Source organism: Hippoglossus hippoglossus, chromosome 4, assembly GCF_009819705.1.
Source record: "Hippoglossus hippoglossus isolate fHipHip1 chromosome 4, fHipHip1.pri, whole genome shotgun sequence".
Classification (NCBI taxonomy): domain Eukaryota; kingdom Metazoa; phylum Chordata; class Actinopteri; order Pleuronectiformes; family Pleuronectidae; genus Hippoglossus; species Hippoglossus hippoglossus.
This window is the reverse complement of record NC_047154.1, coordinates 8,034,815-8,058,906: the sequence shown is the minus strand read 5'-3', so window position 1 is coordinate 8,058,906 and position 24,092 is coordinate 8,034,815. Positions and strand designations below refer to the sequence as shown.

The window sequence follows — 24,092 nt, the reverse complement described above, 5'->3', positions numbered from 1 at the left end:
TCATCTGTGACTACAGTCTGTAACTCTCACAGTCACATGGTACAGTGTCTGATTACTTACAAAAACATTCACATGGGAAACACAGCAGCCTCTGCACCCCCAGTCTTCTCACACACCCCTTTTTTCACCACTTACCTTTGTGGGTCATTGGGTTTACTGAAAGGATATGAATATGCAAATTTGTTGCAAAAACAAAAAAGATAGTCAATGACGACACAGAAATTAGGAAAAGCAGTGTTCATGTGCAGGACAAGCAACCTGAAAGTAGATTAAAGGCAGGACTATAAAAAGCTTTTGTCTCACATTTTGTCTGAATAGTGTTTATTGGTAATAAAGTAATTTATTTTGAACTCACCACTCAGGTTTTTCTTCCTTGCGATCACACCCACTCTATCATTACCAATTTTTTGTTTCAGGTATATATACACTGCACTATGTATGCTTCCACGATTGCTCCTGTGTTGATGTGTCAATGCTGTGATGTGATTCAGAATGACTTGTACTGGTTACTAGGTGTGAATGCTTGTACAATCTAAAGGACATGTTTGCTTTATATGTCTCCTACTATGTCTAAATGCATCCTCCTTTGTATACATGATAGTAATGGCTATGACAGAATGATTCATTTTAAATGGCTGACGGAGAGAAAACTGCGGCTTATGCTACGGCAGTTATGCATGAAATACCATTGAAAAACACAAATGGTGTAAAGGCCATTTCGTACCTACAGCTTTCTATCTTCACGATGCCACTCTCATCAGGCGACGTACAGGTCCCATGATTTAGCCCTCATCTGGCTGGATGTTTGTAGGAGAACGTGTGTGTTTGTGTGTGTAGGTCTGAAGGAGCCATTCCTGTGCCTGTGGACCAGGCACCAGTAAATCTGCACATTGTGTTTACCACCACCTTGATTTGCTCTATTGTTTGAGTCTTAAAAGCATTTGGCATTTGCAGTCACTCTCTGCTACTTTGGCTAATTGCTGCATTTCATTGTGTAGGCGGTGCGCTGAAAAGAGAAAGTGCAGGCAGCATATTATAAAATGTAGGACGGTTTGTCAATCATCCAAAGTTAGTCACAGTTGAAATGTGAGAGTTTAAGTTCAGTAATTATTGATGCAGGAAAAAAGCGTGTGCTGGAGGTGGAGGTTTAGAGGAGGTGGGCTGTCTGGCCTTGAGCACACCCACGTATACAGACGCCAGTAGCTGAGAACTGAGGTGGGATCAATGCTGCAGGTCTTATTTAGATTCCAATTACAGCCATTTCTGATCAATTGGCTCCTCTCCTCACCAGCAAACTGGGGCTCTGCGTTTGATCAATAGCCACACACAAACACACACACACACACACACACACACACACACACACACACACACACACACAACCCAACACAACCATAAATACAATCTCTCTCTTTCTCTCTGTCTGTTTGCTGCTTTCACGCATGCAGACACACACACTCGCTCACACACACGCACAAGCACAGATGCAAAACCAACCAAATGTGTTTGATCAATGCTCACTCGGCCTGAGAGCAGGATCTGCATTATTTCATGCTCTGTCGTTTTAATTGATCGAGGGATAAAATGGTTAGTGAAGGAATCTTTCATGTGGTCGTTATTTTCCTTTTCCTTCTCACTGAGCCGCCTGGAATTCATTTGCAGTAGCATTTGTCCTTGGATGTGTTTCTGTGATCTTCGTTTTGATCCTGAAAATCGAAACAGGTACATGTTGAAGGAGCCCGCAGATTCCTGCTGCATGTTTTATTTTCTTCCAATGCTCATTTGTGCTCAGAATACCTTTAACAGTAGCTTATATCTTGTAGCAAAGTAAAACAGCATTAATAGATCAACCTATCATCCGCTGCCTTTATACAAGGTTCGTGGTAAAAAGGGTCAAAACAGCCCAACTGATCAGTTAAAGATTGGTGAGGTTGTGGCAAAAGACATGAGTTGAGTGTCGGAACCAGACGGGGACAGTGTGGCAGACACAGGAGAGGAAACCTTCGTTCCCCAGAAGGGGGGAACCTCCGTTGGCTCAGTTTTGAATCATCCCACACAGAGCAAACTACAGTATTATGCTATAGAGAGCAGCTCGAGTCACATTGTTCTCTCTGAGCCCATCCAAGTCAAAGAGAAAGCAAAACTAGCCCGTTTCGAACTTGACTCGAGCCTAGTGCCGTTAATATAAGCTGCACTGAGTTTGTGTTGCTCCGACAAGCATTGTTACTGCTTGTTTTACCTGAATACAGACATGTGCAGTGTAAAAAAATCCAGTATAACCCAGCCAACGCGACAGAACCCGACCCAAACCTGAATATAATTTCAAAATTTATGTCGGAATCCTTGCTGTGTTCTACCACTTAAAAACATCATGTTTGCAAATATCTGGTGGCAGCCCTCATCTGGGCCAGAACCAGTGTGTGGACAAGAAGGAGCACATCCCAAGACCACGCCAGTGTCACTCCAGGCTTTGTTTACTGCTGCCGCGCCAGACAAGACAAGGAGGAGATGGAAAGAGATCAAAAGACAGGCAAGGCTTGTCCTCGCAGAACGTAAGAATAAAGTCACACTGTGATATAAAACCATCACTTTCCTACAAGTGAAAAATACTGTGATATAAAACCATCACTTTCCTACAAGTGAAAAATACTGTGATATAAAACCATCACCTTCCTACAAGTGAAAAATACTGTGATATAAATTTTAGGTCATATCGTCCACCCCTAGTAGGCGCAGAGTATTTTTCAGATGTGTATTGTTCCAACATATTTTATATATTTTTTTTATTTATTAAAATTATGACCTCAACTGAATGCAGATGGCTTCACACACATGTCCACGTACACAGATGCACACACACACACACACAGGGTCTCCCTCTCACACAGACACAGTAGCCCAGACTCCTCCACTCTCCTCCAGCATCTGTGTCAATATGTTTGCTTTGTTTGGATGCGTCAGTTCATTTTGTTGACTTATTTTCTGCATCAGAAACAATCGCTGTGGAGATTGCGAAGGGGATTAATTTTATGCAAATTAATGCAAATAGCGGTGACACAGAACCCCATCCGCATCGGTTCTATGCAAATGATGTTTGCGAAACAGCCGTGTTGGAAGGGCCCGCGTTCCCCAACCCCCTCACATCCCACCCACCCCTCAGCCCTCATCCCAATCCAACCACCTCGCCCTCCCCACCCCCCACAGCATCGCCCCCTATGCCTCTCTATTTTTTCTTTTCCCCCCTAATCCCCACTCTGCCCAGGCCACTCTCTCTCTCTCTCTCTCTCTCTCTCTCTCTCTCTCTCTCTCTCTCTCTCTCTCCCTCCCTCCCCATTCTCACCCAGTGCTCTCCCCCTACTCCTTTCTTTCTCTCTCCCGTCTCCTCTATAATCCTCCTCCTCATTCTCCCCCTCTCATCCCTCCGTGCGCTGCATGGCTGTTAGTGGTGTGAGGAGGCACTAATGGGGCTTGGGGAAAACATTGTCGTAGTGGATGGAAAGGGCAGAGCCGGAAGCCATGCGGGAGGCAGGCGGGAAAACTTGACATTCGACTTGCTAATGGAAGGTTAAGAGAACACAGAGAAGATGAGGTGGAGAAGGAAAACAAAACGACCAGAGAAGATAGAGAGGACAATGAGACTCCAGCGGCTGCATGAGGGTTGGGCAAAGAGCAGGAGAGATAGAAGGAGGCAGTGTGACACAGAAAAACAAGGGAGGAAGACAGATAGAGGCACTTCCAGGGGAGATGGCAAACAGTTTCATCCTCTGTTGGCCCATCCTGCCAGCACTTGGGGGGGAGGAAGAGAGAAAGAGGAGGGGTTGTTTCTTTTCTCTGTCCATGCTCCAATCCTCTTTTCTGGTTTCCCATTTCATGAGCAGATTGTGGGATCATGCATGATGCTTCCCTTCAGACGAAGGGAAAATGTGCATATGTCTTTGAATGTAAGAGAATTAATAAAAAAAAACACCCGTCCGACCACCCCCGACTCCCCAGACAATCCCTGACACACACCACTGTCTTCACAGCAGGAGAGAAATTCCTCCACAACTTTCCCATCCGTGGTTTTGTTCTCATTTTTAATCGCACCAAGGAAAAGTGCCAGAGCTCAAAAAGAGTGGGCTTACAGAATTCACCCTTTAAAGAGTTTGTCTCGCTGTGACTGAAGTGCCAAAACAGCACCGTGGTGACTTGTGTGGCGACTGCAGTGTGGTGCACTGAAGCAGTTGGTCACACTTACGTGGACTGAGAGGGAAGCTATTTCCACACAGCCTGTGAGGAGCAGCCAGTCACAGTCTCACACCCAAATAGCATTTGTGAGTAATATGCTTCCCTCTGCTGCAAGTGCAAGCAGTGCAATACAGCTAAGTAATATCTCTCTGCAGAGCAATACTGGCTGTCAGCATTATGTGGATGATTTGATGTCTGGGATGTGTGTGTGTGTGTGTGTGTGTGTGTGTGTGTGTGTGTGCGCATGAGTGTGTTTGTGTGTGTATATGTGTCTGTGTGTGTCAGATCCATTTAGATTGCAGGTATAGCAGTTAGAATGAACTGTTGAGAGAAAGAGGCAGAGTGTCCTGTGTTAGCTCTGCGTCATTAACATTTGTGACCAGTCGCGTGTTTGTCTGCGTCTCAGCCATCAGGGAGGGAAGAGTGGAATGAGAGAGGGACAAAGTAAAAGACAGAATCACAAAGCACAATGGGTGCACTGTAATTTTTCTGAGTGCCATTTCTAAATAAACATATTATTAACCTCCATATTAAAGTACAATCCCATTGTTTTACAACTAGAGTCTTATTTTTGCAGTTTCATGCTCAAACTCTACAAGTTACTATAACTTTGTACTCACTAATGCAACAATGCAACTTGGTTACAACAAAGTATGGAACGAGCTCAGGCAGGTAACCTTTGTTTGGAGCCAGAACTGAAATGTCAGAAACTGTCGTACCAAGAATTTGTCTGTAAGCTGTGATGTGATGTTTACAACCAAGGTTTAAATTGAATCTTTTGCTTTGTTTAATATACCTCCGGCAAAGAGGTTTTTGTTTTTGCCAACATTTCTTATTTATTTTTTCGTTTGTCAGGAGGATTACAAACCTCAGAATGGATTTCCAGAAAATTGAACATGGACCAACCAACACAAACCTTTGGTGTGGATCCAGACAAAGGGTCTGGTCCATGATTTTCACTTTCTGTAACCCGAATGAAAACACTCTAAAACCTAAACATTGTTTTTAAAACAACCCCCTAAAACATGAGGGTTTTCTAAGATGGTGACAATGTTAACAAACAACTCTTTAATTTTCTGAAGCAGATAGCGACATAACATTTTAAAGAATTGATAGCTTAACAATTTAGTGTTCAATGTAAATCGTTGCCTTTTTCCGTCGACAACAAAAAAAGCCAGAAAACTCTGCAAGATCCATTCATCCTCCTCAAACACGTCTCTCACCGACTGAGCCTCGGTGTGGTTCCCTTCCTTGTTATTTTCATTGTTGTTGTGTTCCATTGATGAAAAAAACAATTACATATAATCTGCTTCAATATCACTGCCCCTGCTTAGATAATCAACCAGGCAGCCTGTGTGAAGCGCTACTTTAAAAACTTTTTTGCAGGCTTAGAGCACTAACAAACTAACAACATTTCCCATAATTCATTTCCCATTACCTGTTAGTATTTCAGTGAATCACGTTGTATTTCATCAGTCCCGTGTCCTCAATGACATTGTAGATAAGAGGCATCAGGCTCTGAAGAAAGACGCACAAAAACATTGCCCCTGGTCTTAAAGATGTACACAAGCCCGTGTTGCATTAGGTCAAAATGTGTAAATATTGTGACAATATTTATTCGACATTTTCACAAATTTCCCAGGGAACAATTCATGGATTTGGATGAACAAATCAGGCATGTTTCAGGGACTGATGTGATTGTTGCAGTTGGATTGAAGAGGACTGGTCGATGGAGCCATGCGCTCTGTGAAGGGCCATTCTTGTGTTTACATCCCCTGCTCTCGTCATTCAACTTGGTGAGTTATCTGAACTCAGCAGGAGAGAAAGACAAAACCATGAAAACAAGAGCAACGTTGTAACAAAGTGGAATTATCCTTTAAGTCTCAGTGACAAAAATGTCAGTGCACAGGGATAGTGGAGGGCTTGTTAAACAGGCAGAGCAAAAGAGAGAGACTGACAGGAAGGGACACACACGCACACAGAGGGAAACACACAATACAGATTTATGTGGCAATACAATGGCATGGCAGTTGGTGACAGCCATTGCGGTGACATCCAAACTCCAGCAGGCCTGCGGCTCTGTTCTTTGTGTCTGTATGTACACACTCCAGTGTCTCCAGCAGCTCTCATCTGTCATGGCTACAGATGGCTGCTGTGCCACCACGAGACGCTGCTCTTTGGTTATGACAGACATTTTGCGGTGGATATGTGTTTGCTCATTGCTGTTTATGTAGCTGATATGACACGCTGGCTAAATGACTGAGCTAGGCTCCTGCAGCTAACAGCCTAAACAAATACAAGTTAACTGTCAACAAAGATACACACTCGCGCACAGTTGTGACATGCACATGAGAAGTGATATCCATTTTAGCTGTTTAGATGTTTTGATCCCATAAGGCCAGCTGTGTTATTCTGTCACTCTCGATACTCTACAGCAAAGTTGTTTGAGCAACAGCGACTTTGCTGCTCCTGTTGCCTGCTTTCTAATTCACGCTCTGTCTTCATGCCAAAGCAGAGCAGAAGCTAACGAAGTGAGCGGAGATGGATGGGGGGGCTGGAGAGCGTGCTATGGCGACATGGGGAGAGAGACAGAGAATGAGAGCGAGAGAAGGATGATGGAGTGAGACGGTGCAGGGAGTTTGATTCCTCCAGTTGTCAGAGGCGCTGCATTATTGATGCGCCGAGGATCCCACTCTGTCGCAGAGATTCTCAGTCTGTCACGTCATGTCCTGTGTGCATGTGCATGTCTGTCTGTGTGTGTGTGTGCGTGCGCGCACGCATGCCATAGTAGCTTTTTGTGGTCGCATAAGTCCTGCAGGAGAGCTACCTGTCAACACCTCCATATTACAGGGAGCTTTGTCAGTGACAATACTGTCTCTGTTGTGCTGCTGACAACATGGGAAGGGCATTAACACACATACACACACACACACACACACACACACACACACACACACACACACACACACACACACACACACACACAGTATTTCCTCACTGAATGTGTGTGTGACAGGCTTTGTGTTACACTGGGGATCCTCCTGGGTCTCTGATACTCTCTAAGTTTCTACTCACTGCATCACTGTGATTTAGCATTGTCAGTCTCCATAATGAAGTTAGAAGTAAGCAAAAGTAGCTGTGTGAGTGTGTGCGTGTGCGTGCACGTGTGTCTGTGTGTGTGTTAGGATGAGGAATCTGACATTGAGGGATGGCCCTTCTGCTCTGAGCTTTGTCTCATGAATTCTTTAGAACGTCTCCTCAGCCGACAGAATACTTCTCCATTAGATACAAACACAGCAGTACATGATCCATATATTCATGTCACACTGCATATCCACTCGTGCATTAACAGGACGGCAGCTAGTAATCTGGTCATCTCTTTTCAACTAGTTGGTGAACGCTCCATAGAATGTCCACATAAAAATGCCCTTCACAACAGCTTTATTTATTTATCTTATGTTTTAAACCATACTTTTATTATTTATATTGTCATTATAAAAAAAAGTTTCTTTCTGTTTTTAATCCTATGTAAGGTTTCTCCGAGCACTCTTGATAGCGATACAAATGAAATGTATTATTAGTATTAGTATTATTAATAACTCAAGATCAAATCTTTAATGATACATGTATAAAATATACAACAGAGGAACTGAAAAAGATTAAATATTTCCTTGATAGATGTCTTAAGCGATTATGTGATTAAAATCCTCGCTATTTATTTTATGTGGTTAATGGTTAATGAATTTTTTCATTTGAAACTTTTCCTTTGTTATGCTGGAGCTATTTTCCAGAAAGCAAAGCCCGTTCTCTAATCTCGTAATGTCATCTGGCTGACCTTGGTGAAAACGTGTTTTTGTTTAGACCACCTCCTGTACTTAGTTTGAAAGCTTTCTAATGTATTTGATTTCTACTGATGCTAAAGGTGCAGTGCAAAGATGCAGATGCTATTATTTAATCAGTGTTTATCACCTTCAAGACTCGTTTAATGGACACCGACTTGTCTTTCCCGTTAAATAATATACCTATTTACTTTACCTAAATACTTTAGAGAGTGAAAAAACACCAAAAGCACCGTCGTCTTTTTTCACTCCACAAAATTTAAGTTCTCATTATATACCCATCCAGTGCAGTGTTCTTATTTATTGGTGAGGATTCATGGCTTGTTTCCAGTCCACTATATACTGCCGTTTTTTTAACTCTATCTATATCCCAGAAGCACATTAAACGCGGAGAGATGTACTGTTGTTGAGATCCCCATGCTTAGCAATTCCAATTAAATGCCAGTGGTCCTAGTAAGTTACAGCAAGTATAGTAATAAATGTGTTTGACTCAAATCATATTTCATCAGTGCTTCTTTGGCTTTTATTGCCGTGACCTTAAAGCGTGTATAATCAGTCGCATGTGGGATCTGGGTGAACGCCACCATCACGATGACACACACCCTTACTCTTCAACTTGAAAAACTCCCTCTCGTATTTCGCCTTTATCACACGCCATGAATAGGGCTCTGGATTCCATTTCACAGCGACTGTATTGTAGGAACTTATAACTTTTTTTTATGGCGTTTGGTTCATTGTTGAAGGACTTCACTTCAAGAATTATCTGCAGTGAAAAGCAATTATCTGAAAGCATAATAGAAATCAAATGACAGATGTACAGATATATATAAAAAAAGGGAAGAAAATAGAAAGGAATAGATTGATGGAGAGATAGAGCTTTGTGCTGGCCATCTTCCCAGAAGGTGGTGGGGGGGGATCGATCAGCCAAACGAAAGCGTCTCACTATTTTCTCTGTCGGTAGAATGAGCCGGGCTAATAATGGAAAGCACTCATCATCTCCCCTTCTCCTTCTCTTTCTTTGCCTTCGTTACATTTTTTTTTTTTTCTTTCGGGAAAACAATCATAGTCTCGTCAGAGGGCCGCCTCACTCTCCCACCATCATCTGACATTTGAAAAGCAAAACGCGTTTATACGGAGATGTGGGCGTTAAACAGCAATGAGTCTTTTGAAACACTGACTCACGACACCAGAGGGAAGCCAACACACACACACACACACACACACGCGCACACACATACAGACACACACTTAAGTGATATGTCAAAATCCCTCCGTGTATCAGAACAATAGGGGAATCAAGAAGGTTGGAACTCAATGTTCCAAGCACAGCTGCCGTATCCTAACCGCCACTACTTTCTAGTCATAACAAGCCAAACAACCTTTTCTACCGCACTTGTTTCTGCCACTCAAACCCTGTCAGTCACTTAGCTCCGAAACACAATTACTGCCATTTAGGAAGTTCAGAGGCCAAATGTTGCCACTTGTCATTTATGCAAGTATTTTCTTTTGTGTGTGTGTGGTGTGTGTGTGTGTGTGTGTGTGTGTGTGTGTGTGTGTGTGTGTGTGTGTGTGTGTGTGTGTGTGTGTGTGTGTGTGTGTGTGTGTGTGTGTGTGTGTGTGTGTGTGTGTGTGTGTGTGTGTGTGTGTGTGGTTTTTTTTGCGTTGCATTTCTGTAACAGGCCAAACACTGCCATCTACTTCCATATGTGTGTCGCCTGTGGCTCTGATCAATGCACATCTTCCCTCTGATTGATTTTGATGTTGATGTTAAAGTCAAAATACAAAATACCAATGAGCAGAAGTGAAGATTGTGTGAACTTCTCTGCATCCTGTCATTTATTTAAAGCTGCACTAACGTTTTTTGTTTCTCTGTAATAAGCTTCAAAGATGATCTTTATCCCTGTTTGAAGTTGCTGTGGTAAACACCTAACAAGCATTTACATATGTAGCAGACTGGGAGCGATGTTCGGTGAAATCTGGCCACTTCTGGCCGCAAATCTTGAATCCAATATTCACTGCCCCTTTTTCTCCTGCTAACGTATCCAACAATTCCCAATTACAATATCTGGCTCTTTTCACCATGTAGTTGCTAATTATGTTCCATTTTCCATTTGATGCAGGATCAGTTGCATACAATAGATTTATCAATGTTTTCATAGTTGGGTGCAGGGGGTGCCGCCAGGATCGTATATTTCTAAGTACACACAAGAACCATCCATGTGTAACTTTAGCCTCAAAGCGTGCACATACAACTGCTCAGCGAGCAAGTGAACAAGTAGTAGAGACTAATTCCATTCATTTGCTTATTTTTTTACCGCTTTTATTGCGATTTAGTTTGGGGTGCCCGCGGAACTTTAACTGTTAGAAACGCACAATAAAAGCATTTAAAAGCACAGGAACATAAACAATGATATAAAAACACAGGGAAAAGTGTATGGATTTTTTTTTCACAGTTGCATCTTTACTATGTTTAACTATATTGAATCTAGCCCACAGACACGTGCAGTAAAAGTAGGAAGAGCCAACATCTGACTCCCTCATTTGGCATCATCACCAACAACAGCAAATAGCCAACAATATGCAAAACCAAACCAAGATACCACGACGCACAATCATGATCTCCTGTCGTCATCAACAACAATATTGTGAAAGTAAAAAGTGCATCCGGTGCACACAGGATTTCAGCTGCTGGTGCTAAGGTCTTCTTTTTATTGAGTAGTGCTGCTTTAAACGGTACAGTTTTAACAAATGGATGTTCCTCTTTGGCAGCAGCAATTGTTAGATCCTGCTCTTGTTGTGGCACTGTTACTCTGCATTGTAGTGATGAAGGAACAACCTTGGGTTCCTTGTTGTGGAAATGAAAGCCATTGAAGGGGGGGGCTCAGAATGAAAAAGGTCCATGTTACCATTGCCATGAGCTGTATGTTGCCCAAGGCTGCACTGTGCTCAAACAAAAGTGTGTGTGCATGTTTATATATGTGTGTGTGTGTGTGTGCGCGTGTGCATGTGTGTGCGTGCATCCTGCTGATGTGAAAGAGAACAAGCTGTCATTCAGACAATAAGATCACAGCGGGGATGTGGCATCTGAGTGTGACACATGTCAGCGTGACAGTAGCAACTGCGTCTGCTGTCTGACATACTGGAAGCTAGAGAGACAGACGGAGAGCTGGTACCCGAGGACAGAAATACTGTAGGCTGAATAAACAGACGGATAGAAGGAGACTGGTCCTTTTAACCTGCCACCCTCTTCTTCCTCTGCTCCATCTGAAGTGTCCCCCGTCTAGCTCTCCTCATCCTGCTCAGTCGTCTCTTCAGATCTTTACAGCTACGTCATCCTTCCTCTTTTTCATCCCAACGCCAAAAATACTAACGCCCGCTCCAACTCTTCTCTTCTCTTACCATTTAAGTTTTTCCCTTTCCTCTCTTTCTGCTCCTCTTTCGCTTTCTTATCCAATTTACTCATCTCTCCTTCCTCTCCTTTCCATTAACTTCGTACTTCTCGCCTCCTGTATCTATGTTCACAACTAGATTGCTATCTGGAGCACAGCGAGGGGCCATTAAAATTCAATAACCTTGCACAATAACTTTAAAGGCTGCTTTTTAATAAAACACTAATGAGGAGAAGTTCCTCTGCTCAATAATCTGTTTGTTTCTTCTTCACTCGATTTCCAGAGGAACAGATGGAAAGTTCGTAGAATTCAGTAGCTCCATATATGGGATTTAAAATGGAATGATGTTTACTTCTGAGACAACGGTATTTTCAGTGAATAACTGCAAACTTAGAGGCAACCAAATGAAATCAACTTACACTCACCTACTTGTATCACACAAGCGGACATTCTCCGGAGTTTCTCCTGCCAGCCGCCTGGTAAAAACTCTGCACAATGTCTTAAGGAGTCCATGTGAGAATACGGCAGGATATTATTCGGATGATCCACTGCGAGCGAGTGGACGTGTTGATGACGTTGCTAACATGTGACACGCAAAAAACAAAACAAAAACAAAAAGAATACAAAGGTGAAAAAGAGGTGCCATACACAAGATGCCAATGAAGATGTCAACTTGTGATGCTGCCCAAGCCGGTGTTGATGTGCTGTAAATGAAAAGGCGTGACCTCTGTCGCCAAATGTATAGGTCATGTCCTAACATCTACATTGTCACAGAATGTTCAGAATTTACAGTTTCACTTTGACATTCAAGATCACTGGCTTGTTATGCCATGGTGCATGTTTTCTTGTGTTTATGCTTAGGTGTGACTTTGCTGTCATTTATTCTCTAAGTGGTGTGAGCAGCGGATCAGGAGGGTCAGTGGTTTTACTAGAGCAGCAGAGCTCTTAGAGCACCACAGACCTCAGCCCACTGACTAATTCACTACACACTCTTTATCTGTTAGGCAAATAATCTTTTTAATGCTCGGACTGGCCTCGTAAAAGCCTGATTAATGGTTTCAAATGCCGCTGCTTGTGTATTAATTACCACAGTGGAAACAAAATGTAGTAAATGGACACAGACAGAGCTTGCAGTTTATAGGCCCTACTTGTCAGCTTTCTGTATAATATCCATCTGTTTTGCAGGTTTATGTGCTCACTCAGCACATACGTATGTTTGCAGCTATTGATTTAAGACTTACCTTGATGTAAAGAACATGTGGTTGCTTTGTTCTGCTTTATTTGCAGAGCATCTCATTTGACAAAGTCCTACTTAATTCCCCGGACCAGTTTCTCAAGTCTGTGATGTGCACAATATATTCTTCGGCTAGTTTGCAGCACCTCTTTGATCGTGGTGGCAGAGCTGCACAGTCGCCACAAAGTGGAAACAATATGTCCATCTCTGCTTCATCTGATGGTTCCTCACCACCTGCAGTCAGACAGAATGGAGCAGTGTGTGCACTTGCATGTGTGCGTTTGTGTTAGCGAGTGTGTCATTATGGTAAGGTATGACATACTGCTGACAGTGTGGTTTTGACTTCAGTTGATATGGACTCGCTGGCTGGTCTAGACCGTTACTCCCACACCTCCCTCCTGGGTGTAGAACAGAGTAGGACGGAGACCTTGATGTTGTCGACATTAAAGTCGACCGGGAAGAGGCCGAGAGAAAGACGAGATGATACACTCAACAAGGACTGAAAGGATTTTTCTTTAGAGATGCTTCAGGGTTGCCATGGCAGGAAAGAGGAATTGGATGGATATGCAAACAATACAAACATGCATATGCATACATGCAGACTCGCAGCGAGCATGGGCGGATTGAACAGTGCAAACTGTCTAACAGGCTGCTAATCTGATGTGCGCCTGTGTGTGTGTGCGTATTTGTGTGTGTGGGTGCATGTTTGAGTATCCATGTGCAAGACAGTGTGTTGCTGCCGGGTTTTTGTGAGAACGGCGGGTTTGGGAATCACTTAACTTCTGTCACAAGCTGTTATGTCTCTCCCAGCTGGAGGGACAGAGGAGGAGATGAAGAACGACAGAGTAAGAGACTGAGATAAAAGCAGAGATGCAACCAGGGAGCAGCACAGGTTTTACCCAAACTGACAGGAATGATGTTAAATCTTATTCAAAGTTGTTTTTCATTTTTTATCATTTTACCTGTAATTTTCTTTCTAATTTTCCTGTTTTGTACACATGCAAACACACATGAATACGTTTTGTCCGTCTTCTGAAAGTGAAGAACCAAGGAGGCAAAGTTGGGCCTTTTTAGCCAAACACAGGAGCCTGAGCAGGGTTAGGTATTACTCAGCTGTGCCTCTGTGACATTGCAGCCATGTCTAGATTTGAACGAACTGTAGCTTTTGGATCACAGACATATTCATACAGTTCCTCGATACATGATAGTCTGTATCCCAGTGTGTCGAGAAACACATGCACAGACACATGCATACAAAGGCATCTGTCTTTCTCCTGCGCTTGTGTCACCCAGCCACCCCCACAACAGTCCCGTCTCTACATCCTCCTCCTCTCATCCTTAAAGGTCAGGGCTCATCACCATGTCAGATGGAGTTTATTCATCCCTGCTCTACCACCAACGTCATTCTCACAAAGTCGGCTGTCAGAGTGGGTGAATGTCCTGCACTTGTCAAAATCGCATCTCCAGGATTTGTTTGCTTCTCCTGGTTTCTGAACGCAGGGACTCTCCCGTGTCTCGCCCTGGATGCGTTTCCTCGCACACACGCGCACATGGATTTCGTCTTTGTTAATCTGCCGCCTTGTGTTTCTGATTTGCTCGCAGGTGAGGAGAAGAAAGCATGTGATGAGATTTTCCTTGAATCCCCCCATTATCACGAAGCAGAGCTCATCCTTATGGCTCCCCTGCATATTATCTGATTGCACACAGACATTTTCTTGATGTTGCCTGTGGAAATTGGGTTGCCAGACGCCGTACGCAGAAAGGAAAAACGGCGAGGGAGAGGAATCGGTGGCAATTAACATCACCTCTTTACACAGACCACTTAAAATCCTTTCACTCTCAGCATAAAACCACACTCTCCCTTCCCCATCTCCCTCTCCTGGGTTCCCCACTGCATTTTATATGCTCACCAAAATATGAGTCTTTGAACCCTCCTGTTGGAGAACAGAAGTGAGAACGGCCTGCGCACAAGCAGAGGCTTGTTGGAGACATGCTGGTGTCGAGATGCATTAAACAGGTCAGACTGAGAGCAGCGTGATGTAGGCTAATTTAAAGCATGAAAAAAAATGAACATTAATGTTTTTGCCAAATAGCCCAAAGCCATAGTCAAGACAGATTAGAGGTGGGGGCTGAGATCTAAAACTGAAACCCACTGTCAGATATGTGGCACTAAAAGCAGAAACATTGCACTCCAGAAGATGCAGCTTGCCGTACTTGGCCCTTAATTGCCCGTCTTGTAAAAACCTGGTTTGAAATTAAAGGTTTGTGGTCGCTGGCAGCCATAATGGCTGTCATTAATTCTTGTCTGCTTTGCTGTTGTGGTCCTTCAGCTACTGTTGTCCTTAAAGCTGAGGCTAATGTGAGAGTTGGGTATTGGGCGTTCAGTCCCGCTCTGCACCCAATTAGAGCTACAGCAGCTTGCCGGCGTGGTCCAGTGGAGCATGTCTCTGGTTCTGCCCAAACCGTGACCCTGCTGCTGCTCCCTCACCTCTCACTGAAAACCGTAGATCCATTGCGACCACTCTGTGCTTTACAAGGAGTCCACCTCTGTGGGTGACTGTGTGAGGAGGGAGGGGGCCTCGGGGGCCCTCCTCGATGACCCACCACGCAGAAGATTTGTTCTGAGCTTTCGAAGGGAGTTGAATGGAGTGGCTGCAGTGTGTGTGAGTCCGTTAGGGGACATGCACGGCACAACACGACTTTTCCATCCGTCGGACAGAGTGTGTCACCCAAAGTCAACAGAAGCTACATGAGGGGGGGTTTATAAATCCCCTCGCTTTTAGAGGAACAGCAAAGAATGAAAGTGAGAGATTGATAGGTTTTTAAAACGCTACAATACCCATCATCCTTGTCAGCAAAGAAAACATGGCAGAGGGAGAGAAAGAGGCGGCTGTAAAAGAGTTTTGAAATGCCACCGCAAAGTGAGCAAATGGTAAACTGAAGTACATTTAAGTCTGGTTTATTGATGCGGTGGATTTGAGGCGCTGGCAGATGTGAATTCCCTTTCAACCTGCAGCACTGCCGGATCACAGGCCCAGACTCCCCGGGGAGCTACACTTTTCCAAACACACCACCCAGCCATGGATCGAAATAGAAAATGAAGGATTTTTTTAAAATCCCATAACAAAACAGCTTTTTGAAATAAATGTCTCTGTGTCTGTCTTTCTCTTGTTGTATAGGTCAGCTCCTCCAGAGAAAGTAGTCCGTGTTACTGTTGCTGTCAAATTCACCTTACATCAAACCGCCAGTCATTGCCTTAGCATTCATCCTGAATTATACATTATAGTTTGGAACAAAATGTACAAGTCTGAGTTCCAAATTGCACATTTGCCTTCTCTTAAACCTAAAGTCTTCAACCTGTGCATGCACTGCATCTCATCTACGTGAGGCTGCTAGGTGTACAGGAGTCCACTCTGTAGGTGCACATGATGATTTGTACGGCTCTGTGCAAACGGTCAGCGCTGTGCTCCAGCTGTCAGGGAATATAGGGAATCCATGGGGGAAGCTCACACCCACCCTCAATTACAGGCTCACACTGACAAGCAGCCTCTCTGCTCATCAGCCAGCCCTGACTCTCCGACTCCTACTCAAGACTTCCCCTACCCCCAGCCCTGCGCTCTCACCAGCTCCTCCACCCAGTCTCCAGCTAACCTTTCTATCTGAAACAAGACTTCTTTTCTTTGTTGCTTCTGCCTTTCCTCTTTCTTTCTTGCTCCCTGTCTTTCTTGCTCTTTTCTTTCTTGCTTGCTTGCTTTCTCGCTAGTGTCCCTCCCTCCAAGCACCACCACAAAAACATCTGAGATTCATCGAAATGAGTTGGACTTTTTGTAAGAAACTCTTCTTGTGATCTGTTTGTTGTTGAAGGTGTATACAACTTCATCCAAGCAACAGCTGACGGAGACTTAACATTTGATTACGAAAATGATGAACTCACCATAAATCCACAGCAAACCACTGCCCTTTCAAGACCTTCTTTTCTCAGTGGAGCATGTACATCAACCAACCTCACTAATTTGTTTGCTTTAAATTTCCTGACAAACATCCGAACAGTTTAAATGATTAACATCCATTAACAACAGAGTCAGCATTGAATCTTTAGAATGACCTGTTTCATAAAGTCATAACTCCAGACATGCTATGGGAACAGCTTCCCACTGCCACTGCCTGTGAACACAGCTCACGTACACTACCGTTCAAAAGTTTGGGGTCACCCAGACAATTTCGTGTTTTCCATGAAAACTCACACTTTTATTTATCAAATGAGTTGCAAAATGAATAGAAAATATAGTCAAGACATTGACAAGGTTAGAAATAATGATTTTTATTTGAAATATTAATTTTGTTCTTCAAACTTTGCTTTCGTCAAAGAATGCTCCATTTGCAGCAATTACAGCATTGCAGACCTTTGGCATTCTAGCTGTTAATTTGTTGAGGTAATCTGTAGAAATTTCACCCCACGCTTCCTGAAGCACCTCCCACAAGTTGGATTGGCTTGATGGGCACTTCTTGCGTACCATACGGTCAAGCTGCTCCCACAACAGCTCAATGGGGTTGAGATCTGGTGACTGCGCTGGCCACTCCATTACAGACAGCATACCAGCTGCCTGCTTCTTCCCTAAATAGTTCTTGCATAATTTGGAGGTGTGCTTTGGGTCATTGTCCTGTTGTAGGAGGAAATTGGCTCCAATCAAGCGCTGTCCACAGGGCATGGCATGGCGTTGCAAAATGGAGTGATAGCCTTCCTTATTTAAAATCCCTTTTACCTTGTACAAATCTCCCACTTTACCAGCACCAAAGCAGCCCCAGACCATCACATTACCTCCACCATGCTTGACAGATGGCGTCAGGCACTCTTCCAGCATCTTTTCACCTGTTCTGCGTCTCACAAATGTTCTTCTGTGTGATCCAAACACCTCAAACTTTGATTTGTCTGTCCATAACACTTTTTTCCAATCTTCCTCTGTCCAATGTCTGTGTTCTTTTGCCCATATCAATCTTTTCTTTTTATTGGCCAGTCTCAGATATGGCTTTTTCTTTGCCACTCTGCCTAGAAGGCCAGCGTCCCGGAGTCGCCACTTCTAGACGTTGACACTGGCGTTTTGCGGGTACCATTTAAAGAAGCTGCCAGTTGAGGACCTGTGAGGCGTCTATTTCTCAAACTAGAGACTCTAATATACTTGTCTTCTTGCTGAGTTGTGCACCGGGGCCTCCCACTTCTCTTTCTACTCTGGTTAGGGCCCGTTTGTGCTGTTCTCTGAAGGGAGTAGTACACACCGTTGTAGGAAATTTTCTGTTTCTTCGCAATTTCTCGCATGGAATAGCCTTCATTTCTAAGATCAAGAATAGACTGGCGAGTTTCACATGAAAGTTCTCTTTTTCTGGCCATTTTGAGAGTATAATCGAACCCACAAATGTGATGCTCCAGATACTCAACTAGCTCAAAGGAAGGCCAGTTTTATAGCTTCTCTCACCAGCAAAACAGTTTTCAGCTGTGCTAACATAATTGCACAAGGGTTTTCAAGGGTTTTCTAATCATCCATTAGTCTTCTAAGGCGATTAGCAAACACAATGTACCATTAGAACACTGGAGTGATAGTTGCTGGAAATGGGCCTCTATACACCTATGTAGATATTTCATTAAAAACCAGACGTTTCCACCTAGAATAGTCATTTACCACATTAACAATGTATAGAGTGTATTTCTGATTAATTTAATGTTATCTTCATTGAAAAAAACAGTGCTTTTCTTTGAAAAATAAGGACATTTCTAAGTGACCCCAAACTTTTGAACGGTAGTGTATGTTAGTGAAAATATGATCAGGTTGAAATATTAACACCACTACTGTTTTTTAGAAAGTCTTGTAAGCTGAGTCACAACCTCTGTAAGATTTCATAAGCCGTTTTCAGACATGACCTACGGGTGAAATCGGGACAATTGGCTGTGGGGTTTACCCGTTGTTTGCCTTTCACACACTCACAACGCAGCTGGAGGTTCTCTGCACAGACACGTTCACCACTCCATCGAATCCTCTGCATTATTCAGCTGAGTTGTGGAGCAGCCGGGTGCAGCAGACAGAGGCAGGAAGTGACGTAGTAACTCTGCTGCGGAGATCACATGATCATGTTTACCTGTGTTCACACATCGACTTCTCCTGGATTTCTACGGACTATACTTGGTGATCAGGTGGATAAAATCCGCAGAAACTACAGCGGGACTGCGGAGTCTAGTGCATGTCTGAAAGCAGCTTTATAACTGCATATAAAAAAGTGATCAATATCCAGGTCACCAAGAAGAAAGATCTGTACATATTTCATTATATCATGTAGTTGTTTTGTTGGTTCCATCAATGATCAGCTGAATTAAGCTTTTAAAGAGTTCACACTGCTGACGTAACATCTCTTAACAAAACTCTACTACTTTGCTGAGTAATAAGCTATAAAACAGGCTGAACAGCTGTAGGACACTATTAGAAAAAAATTGTTGTCTTTTATCAGGTGAAGGGCGCCTCTTTTTGCAGCCTTTAAATGAGCAAACTAATGGGGATAACATATGGTATTAAATGATCAGGGTGCACAACCGCACCTACAGCTTTGTCCTCTACTTCTCCAATATGATTTATGAATTAAAGTTGCTTTTTCAGCACCAATCGATTGGACAGCAACCTCTAAAGATGGTTTTATTGTCATTTAGTCACTGCTCTGGTGTGTGAAAGACAAAATGTGTCACACAAACCCAGCGGGAGAAACAAATTCATGGCCAGGCTTTGATTTAACTTGACAACAACAACACAACAGTCTGAGTCTTCTGTCAACAACATTTAGGACTATCTGCACTACAGAGTAAACACAGTCAGTGATGAATCATTTTTAAAACATTAAGTTGGAACACTGTCGGCCTTGTAGCTGCAGTTCCAACTATCTGATGCACTGACATCATGCATGCAACGGAACAGCCGTGTGAAACCAAACTACTATGACGTGGGCTGCCCACAGTGGTGAAATCCTGTAATGGTGAAGGAGTTTAATCCGTCTCAGAACCTACTCACGTAAGAACATGTGCATTAGAGAGTCAATGAAATGTAAAAATGTGCACTAAACGGACTAGCTGGACTGCAGTGTGACACAAGACATCATGCATGTCATGATCAAACAGCCAGTTACTGTTCCTGCCCTAAATTTCTTTTAGCTTAAAAAGCGAGCACATGTTGAGCAGATGTGAGTCCGTAGGGAAGCTCGAGCTGTCTCTCCTCCCTGCTCCATTCTCACGGGACATCAAGGAGCAGAAGCACTCTCTAGAGAGGAAACCTTTCTGCTTGCTTGCTTTTTTATGCTCGTGTTGTGAACAGGTGTGTGTGTATATGAATCTAGTATTTTCACCAAACAACAACTAGCTACCGAACAATATTGTTTACTTGAGAAAAGGAACATATAGGAACGTTTTTCAGGATTACTCTGTTTCTTGAAACGAAGCACGCCTGGCCCTCACTCCCTCTAATGACTGGATATGAGCCTTTACTAATGCCATGAGCATGAATGCTACCTTCAGTAGTGTCCTCCTCCTCTCTGACCCAGCTGCAGTGTTTTTTGTTGAAACATCTGATATCCATAATCCATTACATTGGGGCTAGTCCGACTCCAGCTTCAGGGACTTGTTCAGAGCGAGGGTCAGGGCTGACTCAGAGTGGGTCCGGACCCACAATGCCCATCCTTGCCATGAGCTGTGTGATCCTACTCTAACTGCCATTTCCTATTAGCAGAGGCTTTTGTTCTTTACAGGTTTATTATTTCCTGAGTTGCATCCTCAAGAAGAAGAAGAATTAAATGGTAAAATTAAAGTAGAAATATTGCCCAAAAAACTACCGGCAGTGGACTCACCATTCTTATATATTTGTCAGATCCAAGACACACAGCATAAATATCACACCTGTTAACAAGTTACCTTCACCTTCTGTCACACTTCTGTCTGTCCTCCATTCACTGTCAATTTAACACTTGTCCCCCTTTTGCAGTTATCTTAGCCCTAAAGAGAAGGTATATATTACATACAAATATAGAATCCAGCTGTGCCTATTTATACTTGGATCTTTGAAATATCTTGATTCTATCCCCCTCTGATACTGCCTCTCATTCTCCTGCTCCTCTTTCTCCTGCTCCTCTCTCTCTCTCTCTCTCTCTCTCTCCCCCCCCCCCCCCCCCCCCCCCCCCCGTCACCATGCTCTCTGTCTTCTGGTTCCCTGAAGTCCTAATCAAGGCTCTGGGATGAGGCTCACACAGACAGAAGGAAGAGAGCAGAGGCTCCCACTATGTTCACTAATAGGGCAGGGGTTGGAGTCTGTCAGTTGTGGCCATAAAGACTTTAGTGCTGTGGCTCTGACAGCACATGGCTTCCTGTGAGTAACCAGGAGACCCCAGTGTTAATGCAGACAGCGCTGCACGGTCACAGGCTAACTGCTGGCTGCAACGCTGTTTGGACACGTCAAGGGCCCCGAGATGAAGCCAAAGACCCTGAAACAAAACAGTTTTTTTTTATATAGAAAACACATAAACAGAAGCCCACTCTTCTCTCTGCCTTCTCTTTTTGTTGCAACTTTTCCTCCTATCACTTCCTTCATCTGCTCCCCCTCTAAGTGTAGGTGAAGCTCAGGTGATTTGAATATGTAGATGTGAAACATGAATGATTAATTAGGGTAATGTAGGGGGATTCAGAGTGCTACACCTCTTCCACATGGACATGACTGAGCTCATTTGCATAGATCTTAAACTAAGTCCCTGTAGTGTAAAGTGAACCGCACGGTGCGATGTCCACTTTGACTAAAAGCTCATCCTAAAATAAGAATCTAAGAGAAAAACTCATCAATAAAAAAGGCTGACTTTTAATATGCTACTACATTACACAGTGTCGGGGTCGTCGTTCCCATTCTGCCAAACTCTCTGTCTGCAGCCCAAATGTTCACAGTGGGATTGTTGGGAGGAGGTCTAGGTCAACAAATGTGTTTGCTGATGTATTAGCCCAGCTTACAGGCTGACAAGTTGCATATATGTTACACACATGGGGTCAGCGTGATCGATCATTTTCCAAGCCCTGACCAGTTTGATTTTCTTTCTTCTTTAATAGGACACAAGGGACCCGAGCTGGGGAAAGAGCCTAAGATATAATCATGCTGCCCTTTTGCTCGGCAGCAAAGCATACATCATACTCCTGTAACAAGTAATTATGAAAGTCTAAGAAATCTAGGAATGCTCAGTGTTTTTCTGCGACCTAGAAAGTATTAAGGAGACTGCAAGAGAAAATAATATTTTCAACTTTTACTGCTGTTATATAATCATTTATCTCGGTAATAATTAAAAAGCGCCATGATCGTTTGAAGCATTTTAATAGTAATGTTATGTTTAATTGGTCCGTGTGCCACTAGACAATTATCATTTATAGTCAATACTAACCCTGTGTTAGAGATCTAATCTAAGACCACTGGACGGAACCCCCTCCCCCTTCTATTTCAGTGGAGCTGGTGGAAATTGGCAGAGAGGCTGTAATTGAAACAGATGAAGTCAGAAAAGATTTTTTTCTGTTAAGTTGAATTTGATAGCCTCCAAACTGTGAACACATTTGCATATTTTTAATTAAATGTCTGGGCTTGTTTGTTTTTGCCTTTTCTTTTGGAGAATGAACTTGTCACTCTCTATATTGTGGCATCAACAAATGTTTGCTCTGACTTGTCAGTATATTTTTGACTGTCGACTCATCATTCAGGTTACACTGATTTTGAACATGAAATCTCCAGAGTATTGCTGCACTGCGTGTGTGTGTGTGGGGGGGGGGGGGTCCCACGTGGTGCTTGTGTGTTTGTATGTGCAGTGAATTTACATACCTCTTCCCAGCAAGTATTTCTCTACACGTCCTTCCCTTGACCAATTACACCTTTGCAGAATGGTTGCCATGACAGCCTTATAGCCTTAGCCTCTGCAGGGTTGTGTCGGTTTTGAATGTTTGTGTGTTACACATTACCGGAGAAAGGAAGTATCCTAAGACGTGATAAGAGTTCAGTCTTGTTGGTGCTGGTGTTCATGTGTGTGTCGGGTAACAGTAATAATATTCATCCCACCAGCTCCGTCAATAGCTCACTGGTGAAGAAGCAGCAACAGCAATAAGTTAACATTAGTCTCCGATCATTCTCAGTCAATATCTCTTTTTGATTAGCTTTAATCAATATCGAGCTCTGTTCAGGTCTTATTGCCAGGGTAACCGTCACTGCTGTTTACTGCTGTTAGACCTAATGAGTTTTGTGCTCTTGCTTGGCTTGTGGTTACATGTTTACCTGTGTGTGTTTGTGTGTGAATTATGTATATCTGAGTGCCAGAGGCTCAGTGTGAGACACATTATCTTTCATGCAGTTTTTTTTTTCTTACTGGGCCTCATAAATGTCAAGCATGGATTGAGGAAATTATGCCTGTTTAGATTATTTAGATTCATCCCATATTAATTCCCAAAGACCTGCGGTTTTCCCTGTTCCAATTTGCTTCACAAATGGACGTACCAGGAGCTATGACTTCTGAGCAAACACACACACACACACACACACACCAACACTGATACAGGCTCACCCAAAGTCATACCCATAATGGATGTCAAAAAGAATTGTTTGGTTTTCTCCCGAGGCCGGGAGGCAGGACAGCTGAGAGACGAATACTTAATCACACGGATACAAGCGGCGGAAAACACACCGACACGATGTACCGCTACCCACATGCACACGCACTTGTACAAACACACACACACACGCGCACACACACCCACAGACACACAGAAGATTAAGGGTAGGAGGGTATGAGAAGAATTCACAATGACTTGCAGGTCCAGTGAGTGTTGCAGAGGGAAGGAAGAGCCCTGAAGTACCGGGGGAGGTGTGGGCGCAGGGGCAGTCTGGGGTCAATTAGTATTCATAAAAGACAAATGAATCCATAGCTGTGGCCTAATACCAATTACTTTTGATCACCTAATCAATTAGAGTTGGTTAGGGTTACTGTAGCTAAATAGAAAATTAACTGCGACATTCACCATTGGCGTCGAGATGGCTTTTCATCAGCCACCACATCGGACATGTTAATTTCCTCATCAAGGTGGAGAATGGAGGGATATTCACCCGCCTGGATGGAAATGCACACTCCTGCACACATGCATGCAGCCACACACAGTTATTACAGGCCCTTTATTAAATATCCCTGTGGCCCCTTAATAGACAAATAGCATCTGATTCTATCAAGTGAAAGGGAGAGAGAGGGAGGGGAGAAAATTAACGGAGTCCTCGGTGGCAGAGCGAGTATGCGGCACTGAGAGACAGAGTAAATGAGTAATTCAGAACTGATTGATTGTACAAGAGAGATGGAGAAATGAAGAGTGAGAGA

The 24,092-nt window shown here is 43.4% G+C and overlaps 1 protein-coding gene and 1 long non-coding RNA gene across 3 annotated transcripts in view; one reads left to right on the top strand and one right to left on the bottom strand.

The window, feature by feature from the left end:
• dab1a (DAB adaptor protein 1a) overlaps window positions 1-24,092 on the top strand; it is a 239,200-nt gene that overhangs the window by 112,694 nt on the left and 102,414 nt on the right. The gene's annotated exons all lie outside the window — the stretch shown is intronic.
• Window positions 1,393-16,071, bottom strand: LOC117760643. The gene is made up of 3 exons (XR_004613695.1): window positions 16,059-16,071; window positions 8,221-8,228; window positions 1,393-1,777 (listed from the first exon to the last, which is right to left on the bottom strand). It is a non-coding gene; the product is annotated as an uncharacterized LOC117760643 (long non-coding RNA).